Source organism: Bos indicus x Bos taurus, chromosome 16 (genome assembly GCF_003369695.1).
Source record: "Bos indicus x Bos taurus breed Angus x Brahman F1 hybrid chromosome 16, Bos_hybrid_MaternalHap_v2.0, whole genome shotgun sequence".
Classification (NCBI taxonomy): domain Eukaryota; kingdom Metazoa; phylum Chordata; class Mammalia; order Artiodactyla; family Bovidae; genus Bos; species Bos indicus x Bos taurus.
The window spans coordinates 53,240,097-53,258,921 of record NC_040091.1 but is presented as its reverse complement, the minus strand read 5'-3'; the positions used below and the strand labels follow the sequence as shown (position 1 = coordinate 53,258,921).

Genomic DNA, 18,825 nt, shown 5'->3' with positions numbered 1-18,825 from the left:
GGAGACTTGGGTTGGATCCCTGGGTGGAGAAGATCCCCTAGAGAAGGAAATGGGAACCCACTCCAGTATTCTTGGGAATGCCTGGGAAATCCCATGGACAGAGGAGTCTGGTGGGCTTACTGACTCAAAAACAACAAAGATATTTTCATGTCCTAGTCCACTATGGAAAGAGGATTTTGTGATTAAGTGGGATTTTGAGATGAGATTATATTGGCTTACTTGGGTGGGTCCCAAATGCAAATACATGTATCCTTAGAAGAGGAGGGCAGAGGGAAATTCAACTGCACACAGAGGAGGTGAAGAGAGGATGGAGCACAGTGTTAAAGATGCTGGTCTTGAAGACTGATGTGGCCACAAGCCTAGGAATGCTGGCCTTTGCCAGAGCAGCAAGAGGCAAGATTCTCCTCTAGGGCCTCTAGAGGGACAGTGGTCTTGTTGATATCTTGGTTTTGGCTCAGTGATACTGATTTTAGACTTTTGGCCTCTAGAACTGTGAGAGAATGTATTTCTGGTGTTTTAAGCCACCCAGTTTGTGGTAATTTGCTGCAAGAGCAACAGGAAACTAAAACACCCATTTAAATGAACGGCAAGGAGGACAACCACTCTTTTCTATGTTCTACCATCTCTTGGCATGTTGCTTTCTAGTACACCTTCTGGTTCAGTGTCACTTTTAACTTATATGTTCCTTTATTTTCTTTTGCATTCTTTTGAATGCCAGATGGCACATAGCTTTTATTTTTTTTTAAGTTTATTTGGATACTGGTGTTTTGATTATGGTGGAATATGGGTGGTGGAGTCTCCCTCACTTATTTATCTGATGAGGTTATTATCTTCATTTGTTCACTATAGTGGACTAAGTCGTTAGCATCATCCCTTCACAATAAGACAATAATGCATGTTGACTCATCATGTTTTCTTAAAATTAAACCCTAGTTACATAAACAGATTTGTAGGCTCCTTCAGAAGTTTCAAAAGAGAGACCAACTGCATCTAATTTAGTCTGTCTCCTCCTTAGGGTGGGTCCTTTCCACAGGCGCCTTATGCTGCCCATTTCATTTAGATTCTTCCTGATTCCATTCTCAGGGCTTTATCTTCCAAGTCGTTATGGCCTTAAATACCATCCATATGGGATAGAACACAACTTTCTATCTCATCTTCAGCCTGCAGCTTTCCCCCCAACTTCGGACTCCTTGCCGACAACTTCCTGCTAGACGTAGCTCCTCGGAAGTCTATAATAGACAGCTCCGACTCAACTAGGCTCATCTCCATGAGAGCATTCACTCATCATCATCCAGGCTGTCTACTTCCTCATTTGTAAACAGTTAAGTTCCACAGGACAAGGCCAATGTCATGTTCTGTGCACTACTCCCAGCACATAGCACACTGCTAGCCACATGGCCAGCAGACAAGAAATACTCTTGTAGAGAAGGCAATGGCACCCCACTCCAGTCCTCTTGCCTGGAACAGTCCTCTTGCCTGGAAAATCCCATGGATGGAGGAGCCTGGTAGGCTGCAGTCCATGGGGTCGCTAGGAGTCGGACACGACTGAGCGACTTCACTTTCACTTTTCACTTTCTTTTTTTTTTTTTTTAAACTGTTGAGTTACTGTTTGAGTATTTTCTCCTAGTCTGTGGTTTTTCTTTTAGTCATCTTAAAAGGCCTTTCATAGAGCAAAAGTTCTAAATTTTTATTAAGTTCAATTTATCAAAAATTTTCTTTTATGGATTGTGCTTTTGATGTCAAATTTAAGAACTCTTTACCTAATCTTAGATCCTGAAGGTTTTTTTCAAGTCCATGAGTCATGGACTTGAATTCATAATTAAATCTTTAGGGAAAAATTTGGGAGAAAACCTTCAGGATCACTTTTCACTTTCATGCATTGGATAAGGAAATGGCAACCCACTCCAGTATTCTTGCCTGGAGAATCCCAGGGACAGGGGAGCTTGCTAAGAGGCCGTCTATGGGGTCGCACAGAGTCGGACACGACTGAAGCGACTTAGCAGCAGCAGCAACGAAGGAACAAATAAACCCAGCTGCATCCTCCCCTTGGAGCTGGATCTTTGCGGGGTAGGCTAGACTGCTCCTTTAGAGAGGAGTGAAGAAAGGGGTCTATGTTTCCTCATTTGACAGGGACTTAGTGATGAAGCCATTTTCTTTTTCCCTCCAGGTCCTCGTAGTAACTTTGGATTGCTCAGAATCTTAAGCCTTTGGTGCAGGCAGACTGGTGGTGGCAAGCCCGGGCCTGGCCACCGGGGTCCTCGGGGGTCCCTGTGAGGACGGCCGTGTGTCGGGACGTGTGCAGTCCCGGTGGTCGTGCCAGCGAGAACCGAAGTCGGGGCTCCCGGGCGAACACATCTCGGAGCCAGGGCGGCCCGGGTCGGGGCCCTCCGGGCGTCTGAGGCCGGAGTCGTGGTCCTCCTGTGGAGGCGCGTCGGGGGTCTGCGCAGTCGGGGGTCGCGGCCCTCGGCGACGGCGCGGGTCCCGGAGGTCGCGCGGCCGGCGCCGCCCGACGTCACTTCCGACCGGAGCCAAGATGGCGGTGGCGCGACCGCGGGCGCCGGGGCGGGCGGAGCGGTGGCGGCGGTTCGGGCGGCGGCTCTCCGCGCTCTGAGGCGCGGGGCGCGGCGGGTGCAGCCAGGTAAGAAGCAGCCAGGGCGGGTGGCTTCCGGGACGGCGGCGGGCTCCGCTCCGGGACTCCAGTCTCTGTCCGCGAGGAGCGAGGCGGCGGCGGCGGCGGCGGCGGGAGCGACACGCCGGGGACCCGGGCGCGCAGGGCCGGGCGGGCCGGCGGCGCGCCCCCTTCGAGGTCTCAGCGTCCCGCGCTCGCGGGGCCCCCTGCAATGAGGCGCGGCCCGCGGGCGGCCGGAGTCCGTTCCTCCCGCGCTGAGCACCCGGGCCCGGCCTTGGGCCCCGGCGCGGGGAAGTTGTGGGGTCCGCTTTGTCGCCGTTGGTTAGCCGCGCGCCCCGCGGGGAGTACGCGGGTGGGCTGCCGGGCGGCGGCGCCGGGCGGGCGGCTGCGACTCCAGCGGGATCCCGGTCCCGGGTCCGCGAGGGTGCCCACCGGTCCCAGGGCCGTTCCAATTTCAAGTGGTCTTGCTCTTTTTTTGTGTTCCAACAGAACGTGTCTCTCACACTTGCATTCTGAATTTGTTCAGTGTTTCGCGTCTTTGTGTTTCCTAAATCCACAAAGTGTAGTTTAAGCTCGGAAACGTTCTCCCTCCATAATCCCATCACAGACCCACCGGTGTTTTGTGTTTAACAGCGCATTTATCTCTTACGCATTTTGTTACTGAAGATGCCCACGAACCTATATTTGATGGTAGCAAGAAAGACACAAAGTCGACCAAGCAGGTCAGCGTCTTTCCCCTCACCTCCGTGGTGGCTCCCGACCCACGCGTAAACCCCTGTCCACCGTGTGTCCAGACACGAGCTTCGGAAACAATTCCACGTTGACCCGGGGAGTCCACAGTACCTCCACTACGCAGCTGTAATTTCCCCAGAGAGAGGACACGCATGCTGGCCCCTCATCTTCCATTGAGCGTTGTTGTTGGGGTTTTGGTTTTATTTCAGAACGCGTTTTGGTGAATCCCAGTTAAGTCTTTTAAATCCCTCTGATCAGACACTAAAATGGCCCTACCCAGAAGGCGATTAAAATATTAAAGTTTTTGTTTACTACAGGTTTATTGTTAAAAGCAGTCACAGTCTTTTAATAACAAACAGACCTTTTCAGTGGTTCTCTTAAGATGCCAGACTTCGTCTCGATTTGATCAGTTGCATGCAAGTATGTTGGGGAAATGTAGGCCTTTAAACCTTTTTTTTAAAACATGTTATGAAATGTGCTGTATAGATATTAAGGAGGAGGAACTGAGAGACATATTGTATGTTACTTTTTAGTAGGGTCTTGTTTTTGAGGTGGCATGCAGCTGCCCCTTCGTTCTCCTGTAGGCTTCCTTACAAACACTCGTTTGCCCACATTGTTTACACGTAGAATCTCAGTATAGCCTTGAGAGGATCTTTAAAGAAAGTCCAGCTCTCATTTCAAGCATTGGAAACTGAGATTGAAATTCATAGTGGGACTGATGTTTGTGCACAGCTTCTAGTATTCCAGGGCTCTTTTTACACATCTTTTTTGGTTTGGTTTAAATAAGTTAATATATTTGAAGTGCTTAGAAAATCACCAAGTGCATAATCAAAGCGCTCAGTAGAGGTTCGTTTTTGTTGATTCTGAAGATGTTTTTTTTTTTATTGAAAAGTCGGCAGGTTCACATGTGTTTTTTCTCATTTTGTGGACAGTTCCTGAAACAACTGGGCGTAAATCTGTAATAACGTGTTAGTTTTGTAAGTACAAAATGGAACAAAAGATTCTCATTCTAGGAGAGTTTGAAAATGGAGAAAAACACAAAGAAGGAATAGAAATAGAAATTCCCTTCCCACTCAGATAACCACTGTGAACATTTTGGCAGACCTCCTCCTTTCTGTCTCTTGGTGTGCATGTGTATGTTTTCTTTCCTTGTTTATATTTATTCACTTCTGTATGTTTGCGCTTTGTACAGGATAGATATAATATGCTATATATTGTTTGTAATCTCTCTTCCTTTATGATATTGTGAGCGTATATCCTTGCCACTAAATCTTCAATGCGATTTTTAATGGCCACATTGTGTTGGGTGGGCCATACTTTATTTATCAATTCCGTATTGATCAGTAAGGTTTCAACAGCTTGAGATCTTTTTTGGTTAAGATTTGTTTAAAAGTTTTTTCTATTATGGATTTTCAAACCCTGTCATCTTTTAAGATACGTGAAAAATGTAAATTATGTTTTTTAGCCTCTAAAGACTCATTTTTCCTGCCAGTGCAGTTTGAAGAAATAGCCCTCCATTTCAGCTCCGTTTTATTCTCCCTCATCTGGGTCTGTGCAGTTAGACATATATCTGCACAAATATTCTTTTGATGATTATTTTACCTTAGATGTTTGTTTATTCATGGGACTGTTTCTTTAAGCTGCCCATCTCTTTTCAAGTTCCAGATCTGATTTACAAACCTTTTAAGTCCTGTTAAATCATAGACTTTCCGGGATGGAAAGCACCTTAGGTTATTTACTATTTTCATGTCTTCTGACTTGCTTTTCATGCTATTTTTAATCCTTGCACAGAAGAAAAAAAAAGCCCATGGGCTGCCTTAGAAAACTCCGTAGTGGGGAGCAAAGAGGGAGTAGGTGGACAGTGGGGGAAATTGTCAAGCTTGTGTGGCAACATGTAGATCCAGGGAGTTTCCAGGTGATGGGGACGTTACCCGACAGTGGTGACTGCAGATCCTGCTGACATCTGTCCAGGGCTGTGCAGTTTGCCTAGAGCTCATCAGCTTTGCCTTCGCTCCTCCGAGCGTTTGCTTAGAGGTCTGGGATACTGTTCTGGCTCTCTCCCTTTGAAATTGGATGCTTATACTTATAGCCAATAATATCATCTTCATAGGGTGACTGTAAGTAGTACTTAGATCCCATTGAAACAAGGTTTCTTATCCTCAACATGGTTGTGGGGCTGGATCATTCTTTGTTGTGGGAGCTGTCCTGTACCCTGTAGGATATTTGGCAGCATCCCTGACCTTTGCCCACCAGATGCCAGTGGCACCCGCCGCCCCCTCCCCCCACAACTTGTGACAATCCATAAACCCTCCAGACATTGCAAGATGTCCCTTTAGGGCAAAATCACCCTTTAGGGTGAATACCCCAGTTTTTAGCCACTGCTTTAAAGGAAGGCCCATCTCACTGGATGGTTGAATCATAGAAGCGGTTTATGGAATCTGTTTAGTCAAAGAACTATTAAGAATATATGCCGCTGGTTTATGTGAAGTTCCACTTGAAGCCAGGGAATAGGCTTGTTACAGGTAGAAGTTCTTTTCCTGAGTTTGGTTTTATGACTTTGTCCATTTGATTTTTTTTTTTTTTAATCTTCTTGCCGTGCTGCATGGCACATAGGCTCTTTGTTCCTCCATAAGGGATTGAACCTGTGCCTCCTACATTGGCAATGCAGTCTTAACCATTGTACTACTAGGGCACTCCCGATTTTATGACTTTGTTGAATGGTCACTTTCAGCAGTTTTGCTTTGGTGCCCCTTTCATGGCAAGAGATAAAGGAACTTGAGGTAACATGGAAACTTTGGAGAAGTTTTCCTGATATAGGATCAGCATTCCCAGTATGTAGATTAAATGATTATGAACTTTAAATTTTCATAGACTTGAAACATGGTGAATAATTTAAGCTTGTGGTCTATTATACTGCATAGCACAAAAACAGCGGTCTTCTAGAAAATGGAACTTAGTGGAGCAGCCCCTTGAATACTGCAGGAAGAAGCCTAATTTTTTCTAAAATTCCCTTTTTAAAAAAAAAAAAAAAAAACGGAAAAAAAAAAAAACCAATTCAGGGTTATGAACTGAAAGTGAAAAATTTGTCCTGAAGAAATAAAATTTACTTTTGCAGTGTTTAGCTAACTTTGTTACTTTATAACTTAAAGATAGGTTATTGATATTTGTGACAAACCTGCACCTTCCCCTGGGGAAAAATGTAAGTTGTCAAGTCTTCATTTGAATTCTTTAAAAGAATAGATAGTATAGATTGAATTTTTATCGTGGCATAAGTAGTCTTTAATAAGTTGTAATAGTAATAATAATAATGTTAGAACTCACTGATAAAAAAAAAAAAGAGAGGTGCTCTTAAACCACATTTGGTAATGGAGTTGTTTTCTGAATGACAGAATATCTGAATGTACAGAATCACATTCATTCACTGGAATGAATGCTTATGTCATTTAACTGTTCTTTCTTAAAGAGAATGCCTTTCTTTCCCTACCTCCACTTCCCTGAAGCATGAATTAGATTTATTGTATGTAATAAAAATGTGGTTCTTTTGGAGTGAAATATGCTTATAATATTTTTCTCAGTACAGTATAATATTTTTTCTTAGATTCTTGGTTCATGTCATCTACTCTGTTTTCATTTATTAGTCCTTTGGAACATGCAACTGAATACTTATATATTTGCCAGCCATTTCGGTGAAAAGAATATTTTGTACCTCTTGCAATAAATCATATGATAGGCTTTGCTTTGAAAGAGCTAAATTATTTCTTGGCATAGCTTGCCTGAAATATGGAAAGCAAAATGCAACTGTTAGTTTGATTACAATGGGCAGCCTGTCTGGAAATTGGTAACACCTACAGATTTTATATATGCTTGTATGTAGTTCCACTAAGACTACGTTAAATTCTGGTGGGAAAATTTTCTGGCATTTTCAAGTAATTTAAATGATGCCATCAATATTTGAAAAGAGTTGTGAGATTCATCAGCCCTTATTATATACAAGTATGAATGCTGCCCATTTCATAAGGCCTTTTAAGACCACGTAAATTAAACATACATTGGAGGATCAGTATGAAAACTAGATCCTAAATATTTCCCATTCCATGAGATTTATTTTCGGGACTTTGTCATCATCCTGAAAGGCCTAATATTAAAGTATACCTAAAAGAAGGAATTTTAAAAAGGAAGGAGTCTTAGGACAGATGTGTGAAGCTCTGTTAACCTCTTGTTAGAGGTTGTTGAGCAGCTCAGTTCCCTCGTTTTGGGAGATGAATATTGTGTCAGTGCAATTCTCTGATAATAGAGTGCTGCCTTGATATACAGAATGAACTATATCCCAGGTGTGTTCAGGGACGGCATTATTTCTGGCAGTGGGAGGGGTAGGACAGTTATCCTCTCTCTCCTCTTTGTATTTGAAAGTGACTACAGTGATTACCTCTATCTTTTATTCAGATATTTTAAGATGAACAGATGAATATGTGAGCAAGCAATTTGAGATTCTTTAGGTTTTTCAAAAACAATACTAGCATTTTGCTTAAATTTTTTATTTAAAGGTTTTTTTTTTTTTTTTTTTTGAGGGATGTTGTTGTTCTTTAGTCTGTAAGTCACTTCCGACTCTTTTGCAACCTGTGTACTGTAGCCCGCCAGGCCCCTCTGTCCATGGCATTTCCTAGGCAAGAACCCTGGAGTGGGTTGCCATTTCCTTGTCCAGGGAGTATTCCCTACCCAGGGATCCAGCCCACATCTCCTGCATTGGCAGGCGGATTCTTTACCACTGAACCACCAGGGAAGTCCATTGAAGGCTAATGTGGCACAAGGGTTTCTTGGAAGAGAAATTCTTCCAGGTTATTTCTGAGTCCTAAAGTTTTTTTGCTTATCCCATCCTCCCTCTACTGAACATGGTGAAAGGGGAAACTTTTTTCCTACTTTATTCCATGCCTTTCACAAAGCCCAGTCCTTTGTTTTCTACACTCTTGCTGGGTATTTTTTCCCTTGGGATTTCCTCTGTCTCTGGGTCTTCCCCTGGTGGCTCAGAAGGTGAAGAATCTGCCTGCAATGCAGGAGACCCAGGTTCAATCCCTGGGTCAGGAAGATCCCCTGGAGAAGGGAATGGCTACCCACTCCAGTATTCCTGCCTGGAGAATTCTATGGACAGAGGAGCCTGGAGGGCAACACGACTTAGCGACTAACATGCTTTCCTCTGTCCCTAGGCACCCCCTTGTGGCTGAAGACTTCTAAATCTCAGTCCCCCTCCTTGAAGACAGTCTGTGCTGGGACTTTTTTTCCCGTTTGATGGTGGTTTTCCGTGGATGTCTGGCCCCTCTTCTCAGGGTCTGTAAAATGGAACTCGCCACCTTCCACTTAAATGCTACCTGTACTCCTGGCTTATCTGTCTTTAAAATACACTCATTCTTCTTGCAGTCACATTCCAGATTTTGTTGAACTCATCTTCACCATCTCTTTTTACCTCCTCTTAGGTTAGAAAACACATTCTGTTCATTCTTCCTCTGCAGTGTTAGTCACATTTTTCGTTTCTTTTCTGCTATCATCAGGGTTTCAAAGGTTTATTGCTTATCATCCAGATTCTTAGCCGGCTTGCCTGGCTCCAGTCTTTCTGGCTGCCCTTTCCTCTCCTGCCTCCTCACTCTTAACCTGTCAGTTTAACCTTCCTACACTCTTAGGCCTCACTTGGTTTGTGGCAGTTCTCAAACTTTCTGGGCTGTGTTACCCACCCCAGGGCAAAGCTGCCCTCCTGATGTGCAGCCCTGGAAGCAGGCTGTTTCCCTGGGCTCCTCCTGCCCGCATGCGTTCACTGGCTCTGTTTCTAAGAAAATCCTTGTTTCCATCTTTCTCTAAAGGCCCTCAGGACTTGTGTCAGGAGGGGACTGGGTGGATACTGACTTCTCCTTCACTATCTTTGAGGAACATTTCCTACAGGTCAAGTTTACTTTTAACCTGGAATTCAGACACCACCCTTTATTCTGGGAAAGATTGAAGGCAGGAGAAGGGGATGACAGAGGAATAGATGGTTGGATGGCATTACTGACTCAGTGGACATGATTTGAGCAAACTCCGGGAGATGGTGAAGAACAGGGAAGCCTGGCGTGCTGGTGTCCATGGGGTCACAAAGAGTCAGACACAGCTGAGCGACTGAACAACAGCAGATGCCCCCAAGAACTGTCCCATCTGCAGTGGGACAAAACTGGAGCTCGGCACAGACCCTGACTAGAGGGGCACTGTCTGGCTTACTCCAGCCGCTGGCACCAAGAGGTGGTCCTTCATCCTCTGTGTCATATATTGAGTCCCCAGGTAAGGGGAGGCATTACTCTTTACCTTAAAACCAGAACCACTAATTATTTTGAGAAAATGTGTTGTTCAGTTACTGAGTTGTGGAGAAGTTGAGGAAACATACTTTCCTTTAACAATAAAAATTCATATATGTATAAGAACTCTTTTTTATTAATTTATTTTAATTAGAGGCTAATTAGTTTACAGTAATGTATTGGTTTTGCCATACATCGACATGAATCCGCCACGGGTGTACACGTGTTCCTCATCCTGAACCCCCCTCCCACCTCCCTCTCCATACCGTCCCTCCAGGTCATCCCAGTGCACCAGCCCTGAGCATCCTGTCTCATGCATCTAACCTGGACTGGCGATTCGTTTCACATATGATAATATACGTGTTTCAATGCCATTCTCCCAAATCATCCCACCCTCGCCCCTCTCCCACAGAGTCCAAAAGACTGTTCTATACATCTGTGTCTCTCTACTTAAACTGTAGAGCAGTACACAAACATCACTCTGCAAACAGTTTTTGTTGTTGTTATTTAGTCGCTAAGTCGTGTCCAACTCTTTTGCGACCCCATGAACTGTAGCCTGCTAGGCTCCTCTGTCCATGGGATTTCTCAGGCAAAAATACCGGAGTGGATTGCCATTTCCTTCTTCAGGGGATCTTCCCAACCCAGGGATCAAACCCAGGTCTCCTGCATTGGCAGGAGGATTCTTTACCACTGAGCCACCGGGGAAGCCCCTGCAAACAGTAGGTGTTGCTGTTACTTTAAAATGCTGTTAAGACTAGAAATAGTTACATATTTAGAGGATAGACTCCAAACTTCAGGTTTCATTTAAAGTAGGAGAGTTGCTCCCTACCAAAATAATAATAAACTCTTGGGAGAAAATCTCAAGAAATACACTGATTGTTGACCCTGCCATCTTAGCAAAATATAGTTGTTACTCTTATCTGGTGTAACTTGTAATTTTGCTATAGGTTGTTCACTCACGAGTTTCAGAAATCTCCTTGTCATTTATGTGTAGTTTGTGGAGGGTGAGTTTTCCTATATACTTGATTGTATGGGAGAAACCAGAAAGCCTCTGAGCAGCCACTTGTAAGATGACTATATTGACGCTCAGGTTTGAAAAGATGCGTACTTGAGTGGCAAGACCAGTTCCTCACAGTACTGAAGCTTTCGTCCCCTTTACAGAAAATTCACAAGTATTTTGCAGGGTTCCTGAAAGTCCCTTAATTTTTAGTGTTTAATCACATCAGTTACATCTGCATTGGGAACTCCAGTGGAAGAATAGTAACTCAGGGGGGTTAATTGAAAGTTCATTTTATTTGGGGAATTGTGAAGTGAGCTGTCATGGGGCACCTCCTTGTAGAAAGTCTGTGTTTGAGTTGGAAGCTTGGCATTTGAGTGTGAGGAAAGAATCAGCTTAATTTTCTTTGTTCTTAATGCAACCAACATGGGAAAATGTTACAAAAGCATCATTTTATAGGAAATTCTTTGAGTTTAATGCTGTTTTGCAGAATATATGGAGAATACATAGTCAATAGTTGGTTAGTTATAATTTTCAGCAGAGAGATGGGAATTATAATAATGATCTTGAATCTGTGCATAGTTCTCATCAGACAGCAGGGACTGGCTAGAAAGCACTTGTAGAATTTTTGTAGAAACCCAAAACAAAACCTAAAAGTTTTGATGTAGTAAATTACATGTTCAGCATAATATAATGACATAGGTGTATACATTTAATCAAAATCATAAGAAAGTGAAAGTTGCTCAGTCATGTCTGACTCTTTGTGACCGCATGAACTGTACAATCCATGAAATTCTCCAGGCCAGAATACTGGAGTGGGTAGCCTTTCCCTTCTCCAGGGGATCTTCCCAACCCAGGGATCGAACCCAGGTCTCCCACATTGCAGGTGGATTCTTTACCAGCTGAGCCACAAGAGAAGCCCTTTCACTTTCACTTTAGAGTAAGAGAGTGCATGTGATAGCCATCCCTAACATTACCAGGTAAATGATAAATAATCAGCACTTGCTATATATTTATTGCTAGCTCTTTATTAGTGAATGCTTAGAGAGGTGTTTCTTGAAAATTTTCCCTTATATTAAAAAAATTTTTTTTTTTCAAGTTAAGGAGAGAGATTCTAGGGGAAGAAAAGGCCCCTGCTGCTGCTGCTGCTGCTGCTGCTGCTAAGTCACTTCAGTCATGTCCGACTCTGTGTGACCCCATAGACAGCAGCCTACCAGGCTCCCCCATCCCTGGGATTCTCCAGGCAAGAACACTGGAGTGGGTTGCCATTTCCTTCTCCAGTGCATGAAAGTGAAAGTGAAGTCGCTCAGTCGTATCTGACTCGTAGCGACCCCATGGACTGCAGCCCACCAGGCTCCTCCGTCCATGGGATTCTCCAGGCAGGAGTACTGGAGGGGGGTGCCATTGCCTTCTCGTACCATGATCTAAATTTGCATTCATATTACTCTCCTAGTTTATCTGCTGGTCTCTTATTAAATATTCTACTATGGTATTGTTTAACTTAGAGATATTTCAGACAAAAGTAATCAACCTCATCCCATCAGAGCTCTGTGGCTCTAAAGCCATTCGAAACAGCAGACCTTCTCGTCTTCCTCTCAGTTCTGGGGGAACTGTGTTGTCAATATGAAGTTCTCCTGTGTTGTGTTAGTTGCTCAGTCGTGTCTGACTCTTTGCTCTCTGTGGACTGTAGCCCCCCAGGCTCCAGTGTTCCTGTACTTTCCCAGGCAAGAATACTGGAGTGGGTTGCCTTTTCCTTCTCCAGGGGATCTTCCCAACCCAGGAATTGAACCCAGGTCTCCTGCATTGTGGAGAAGGCAATGGCAACCCACTCCAGTGTTCTTACCTGGAGAATCCCAGGGACGGCGGAGCCTGGTGGGCTGCCGTCTATGGGGTCGCACAGAGTCAGACACGACTGAAGCGATTTAGCAGCAGCTCCTGCATTGTCGGCAGATTCTTCACCATCTAAGCTACCAGGGAGCCCGTCAAGTTCTACCTGGAGTAAATTCTTTAAACTCTGCCTCCTTATTTAGGTTGGTTGTCAGGACATTCTGCTCTATGAATTTGGGGACTCAGGCCCTGGGATATTTGTCTGTGGTTTTCAGGGTATCACTGAGGAAACCAGTTTATTGAAATGGGATAAATTACTGATTTATTTGTGAGCATTAAGTTCTTTATATCTCTTAATACACACTTGAGTTTGGGAAATTCCTCTCTTGATGTGCTGTTATACTGTTGCTTTTGCCTTGGCTAGAAATCATTCTAGAGGGTGAGAGGCATGAGCAGTTTTAAGCTGTAAGAGTTCATATTGTCCGATTTACCAAAGGGTTATTACCTGATAGCTCAGTTGGTAAAGAATCCGCCTGCAATGCAGGAGACTCTGGTTCGATTCCTGGGTCTGGAAGATTCTCTGGAGAAGGGAAAGGCTACCCATTTCAGTGTTCTTGGGCTTCCCTGGTGGCTCAGCTGGTGAAGAATCTGCCTGCAATGCGGGAAACCTGGGTTCGATTGCTGGGTTGGGAAGATCCCTTGGAGAAGGGAAAGACTACCGACTCTAGTATTCTGGCCTGGAGAATTCCATGGACCGCAAAGAGTTGGACACGACTGAGTGACTTTCACTTCACTCACCGAAGGGTTGCCAAATCTTTGTTGTATTCTCAAATCTGTTTTTTTCTCTTCACACACACACACACACACACACACACACCCCCCTAATGAAAGTGATAAACATACCAGTTTTGATTTTTCACTTTAGCTTATTTAATTTGGTGACATTGTCTTTTTAAAGGAACGTTGGTATATTTTTCAGTGTGAAACTAAATGTTCTGGATGAGTATTCCAGTGATATGTTATGTATAATTTTAGAAAAGGAAAATGAATGACTTCATTTAACAAATTCCTAGGCAGATTCAGTATTTATGAATTATGTGATTGTTCCTAATCCCCAAGAATGGATGCTAGATGTTTTTATGTTGATAGCTAGAGTTTATAAATTGTAACTTGGTGATTCCATTCTTCTGGTAGGAATTGTGAATGGTAGTTTTTGATAGTACATTAGCTGTGTTTGTTAATGAAAACTGCCTTTGAGAAGTTGGCATGCTTTGGATATTTTAATTATTTTTCTAAAAGTTTCTTGGGACTGCAAGAATCTTTTGGTCAGAGAAAGTTAAGATTTACAGTGTAAATCTGTAAATCTACTTTGCTAAAAGGTTGATCATCTCAGTGTTTGCCACAATGATATTCATTTACCATGAGAGATCTACTTTATGTAGTGATTAGTTTTAGAATTATTTTTCTTTTCTTATGTAGGTCATAAACATTCCAAGACTTCTTTTACACAATGATATTTTTAAAACTTTTTTTTCTTTTAGTCCATGTTTCCATATTTTTGATTTTTAAAATTTTGCTGCGGTCATGCCAGTTCTCTTATTTCTGTTTTACTATTTGTCCATAAATTGTGTGTTGCTTTCTGAGTCTTGAAAGTTCGTTTCTTCTGAGTCTTGATGTTGTTGTTCAGTCACTAGGTTGTGTCTGACCCTTGGACTGCAGCATGCCAGGCTTCCCTGTCCTTCACTATCTCCTGGAGTTTGCTCATATTCATGTCCATTGAATCAATGATGCCTTCCTATCATCTCATCCTTTCTCGCCCCCTTCTCTTCCTGCCTCAATCTTTCCCAGCATCACAATCTTTATGAATCAGCTCTTCCCATCAGGTGGCCAAAATACTGGAGATTCAGCTTCAATATCAGTCCTTCCAATGAACACCTAGGACTGATCTCCTTTAGGATGGACTGGTTGGATCTCCTTGCAGTCCAAGGAACTCTCGAGAGTCTTCTCCAACACCACAGCTCAAAAGCATAAATTCTTCGGCATCAGCTTTATTTATGGTCCAATTCTCGTATCCATACATGACTACTGGAAGAACCATAGCTTTGACTAGACAAAGTCAGCAAAGTAACATCTCTGCTTTTTAATATGCTGTCTAGGTTGGTCATAACTGGTTAGTTGCTGTCATGTGAAATGAGCGCAATTGTATGGTAGTTTGAACGTTTTTTGGCATTTTCTTTCTTTGCGAGGCATTTTCTTTCTTTGTGATTGGAATAAAGACTGACCTTTTCCAATCTTTATGTTACAATGTGGAATTTGTAATCTAAGAAAATAATTTTAAAATAACATTAGTTAATAATTTATTTTCCAAATAGCTCCCCAAACCTAAATTGAATCAAAAGAAAAGACCCTTATGCTGGGAAAGATTGAAGACAGGAGGAGAAGGGGATGGCAGAGAATGAGATGGTTGGATGGCGTCGCTGACTTGATGGACATGAGTTTGGGCAAGCTTCAGGAGTTGGTGATGCCAGGTGTGCTGCAGTCCCTGGGGTTGAAAGAGTTGGACAGGACTGAGTGACTGAACTGAACTGAATATCAGTAGCTTACAGGTGCGTTTCCCAGGTGGTGCTAGTGGTAAAGAACCCGCCTGCAATGTAGGAGACATAAGAGACACTGTTTCGATCCCTGGGTGGGGAACGTCCCCTGGAGGAGGGCATGACAACCCACTTCAGTATTCTTGCCTGGAGAATCCCATTGGCAGAGGAGCCTGGCAGGCTACAAAGTGGGGTCGCAGAGTCGGACACAACTGAAGTGACTTAGCGTGCACATAGTGAATGTGCAAATCAAATATTTATATTCCTAATTCTTTGCCCTTCCTCTCAGACTTAGACTAGGCTTAAAGAATCTGCTATTGCTTTTTCTTTAAAGGCTTTTCATATTGTTTTGTAGGCTTCACAAGTCTACAAAGGACAGATACGACAGTTTGATGTGTTATATGTAGTGCATTAATGTTAGTCTGTGTCTTTCTTTTGTTTGATCTGCATTATCTCAGATGATGTGATAGAAGTATGGCTGGGCCTGCAGGGATGGTCTGACCCTGGAACTGCCTGTTTGTATGGGGTTTCCTGCATATTTCTAGATTTTCTGGTCTCTGGCTACCGTGTCAGATGACAGCAGCTTAATAGTTGTTCAGATTGTCTTGATCTCCTAAGGGACCAGTATTTGAATAAAGACCCTCCTAATTATTTTATTGTTGCTGTATTCATACTGATTATATATAGTTAAATCATCTTTATGATATTACTAAATTAAATATTTGTACAGATGATTTATCCTAGAATTTGGAAGCAGTATCTTTAAAAGTTAAGTACATGTATATTATTAAAACCTTTGATCAGTAAAATCAAGATCGAACTTTTAGTTTTCTAAGAGTATGTGGTGTTAGTGAAGTATATTTGGTGATAGAAATTCACATGCTCTAAATTTGTGAATCTGTCTAATGTAGTTTATCTGAAAAACATCAGCAGGTGGAATGGAAGGAAATGCAGACATTTTAAAGAAGTTTTGGTCAGGCATAGAAATCCAAACAAGAAACTAAGAATCTATGGTCCCAAAAGTCCAGGATTTTAAGTTTTTCATTATTTACTACTGGAAATTTGGAGGCACTTAATTATTGAGCATTTTATTTAAAGTTTGATAGAATTCCTCAGTTTCATTGGTAGGTGTGGAAAGATTCCTCTCGGCCGCTCTACTGGTATGATGATACTTCCAGTTACCATGTTTGATAAAACACAGAACCTGAGATAACTGTGTTAGAAAGGTAGGTATATAAATCAGTGCTGTTAAAGTCAACACTGAATGTAAAAGTTATGTAGAACTGCCATGCACTTCCACAGGGGTTTTGCAATCCTGGAGGAATTTAGGGAAGTTATTCCAATAACAGAGTTTAGAATCTATAGTTGCTTTAAAATGTATTATCATGGTGCAGCTAGTACATGATTACTACAGTTCAGAGGTTCTCCACCAGAAGGGGATGTGGGGATGTGTGGCTCAGAGGGAGCTGCTGGCATTGATTTCTCAGTGCAGAGCTAAGTGGCCTTAATGAAAGGGACAGTCTTGCACTGGAGTGAGTACTCAGCTCCAAATGCAGTGGTCCTGTGTTGAGAGACACTGCCAAAATCTTAGTTCTTTTCTTGTAACATCTCTTGTTTTTAGTATAGTTGAATATCCTAATTTAAAATATCATTTGAGAAGTCAGTGTTAGATTGCGATGTTTTTCATTATTGTAAAATATTTTAGATATATAATCTGATAATATTGTTAGTCAAGAGAGAGAAAGAAAAAAAAAAAGAGGGTCTTGTTTTTAGCAGTTAGGATTAGAAGTGATAGAGAGGAGGGTCCAAGCATACAGCATCAAGAATAAATAGTGAACCCTTAAAGATGTTAAGGTCTCTCTAGTTTTTGGAAAGAAATGATATTGTTGCTGCTATTTAGTCGCTAAGTTGTGTCTGACTCTTTTCGACCCCATGAACTGTAGCCCACCAGGCCCCTCTGTTCATGGGATTTCCCAGGTAAGAATACTGGAGTGGGTTGCCATTTCCTTCTCCAGGGAATCTTCCTGACTCAGGGGTTGAACCTGCATCTCTTGCGTTGGCAGGCTGGTTCTTTACCATTGAGCCACCAGGGAAGCCTGAAGAAAGGATGCTGCTGCTGCTGCTAAGTCGCTTCAGTCGTGTCCGACTCTGTGCGACCCCAGAGATGGCAGCCCACCAGGCTCCTCTGTCCCTGGGATTCTCCAGGCAAGAACACTGGAGTGGGTTGCCATTTCCTTCTTCAGTGCATGAAAGTGAAAAGTGAAAGTGAAGCTGCTCAGTCATGTCCTACTCTTAGCGACCCCATGGACTGCAGCCCACCAGGCTCCTCCATCCATGGGATTTTCCAGGCAAGAGTACTGGAGTGGGTTGCCATTGCCTTCTCCGGAAGAAAGGATGAATGCCATCTAATTTGGACAGAGAAGGAATAGGCAGTATAGAAAATCAGATTATTATTAACTCATGTAACAATCTGAATTACAAGTTTTTCATTAAAAAGTTGAGATTCATTGAAATAAATGAAAGAGTAAGATGTTTTAAGTACTTTAATATTTTAGCTCTTCATTTTTAGATGTCACAGTATCTGAGTTGTTTGGTTTGTGCCTGTGAGCTGGCAACTATGAAAGGGGAGGAAAAGGGAGGGAAAATGTATTAAATAAAGAGGGAAAATAAGTGAAAAGCAGATGGAAAGAAGGAGATAGCTTCTCAGAAAATGGCTGCTGTATCCTTCCATGTCCTTAGGATGAAAACCCTGGTGTCATCTTTGACTTCCTCTTTTTTTTTCATACATGGCATCAAATCTGGCAGCAAATCCTGGGGACTCTATTTTAAAAATAGATCAGGATCTGCCGACTTGTCACATCTCTGCTGTGTGGGCCAAGGCCCCATCATCTCTTGCCTAAATGGGGACATTAGCCTCCTAAGAGGTCTGCTTGCTTCCACCCTACTCCCGTATAGTCTCCTTTTAAATCTAAGACACGCCAGGTCGCTTCTGCCACCGTAAGCCTCCCAGTGGCTTTCCATCTCTGGATGAAAAAGCTGTAGCCATTCTGGTGAACGGTGCTTACCTTGCAAAGCTTATGTTTCAATCTGTCTCTCCTGTTCCCCACCCCACTCTGTGCCATTATGTCTTGCACTTGGCCTCTCGTCTGCTGTGTACAGTCTTCCTCCTCATGATGCTTTTCCTCCCTCCCTTGTTGACTCTCAGCTCCTCACCTGCTTTCTCAGTGAGGCCTTCTCTGACCATGTGATGGATTCACTGGCCAATGTTGAGATAGAGATTATAATCCTTGTCTCCCTCTCCAGGTGCCTGTTTTCCTCTAAAGCACTTTGATTATCTGACATACTACACGTTTTGCTTGCTTATTTGTTAGAGGGCAGGGATCTGTCTGCTCACTACTCAAAAGTAGAGCCTGGCATGTAGTAGGTACAAGGTGAGGCAGGACTAAAAAAGCTGGTGAAATATGGTTCAGAAGCCATAGCAGAAACCAAAGTTACTGAGTAATTTTAGCTTCCTTGAATCTCTGTCATTAGTTGAGAAACTAACCTTGTGAAAATTAACTGAGCTGGTTTATGTGATGATAGCCCAGAGCCTGCTTGTCTTAGAAGAAGCTTCCTAATGATAATCAATGATTCTTATGAGAAGGAAAAGACGGAGCAAAGGAGATGGTAAAACATCTTTCCAAAGATCTTTCTCATTAAAACATTTGCATTTTACTACAGGGGTTTTTTCCTTCC

At 43.0% G+C, this 18,825-nt stretch overlaps 1 protein-coding gene across 5 annotated transcripts in view; it reads left to right on the top strand.

Annotated features, from left to right (window-relative positions):
- Positions 1-2,575: 2,575 nt before the first annotated feature.
- The window catches only part of PRDM2 (PR/SET domain 2), a 132,985-nt gene continuing 116,735 nt past the window's right edge, over positions 2,576-18,825 (top strand). For all 5 annotated transcript variants that reach the window (XM_027565350.1, XM_027565345.1, XM_027565347.1 and 2 more), the window contains exon 1: positions 2,576-2,638. The gene's annotated coding sequence lies outside the window, so the exon portion shown is untranslated. The remainder of the gene's footprint in view (positions 2,639-18,825) is intronic.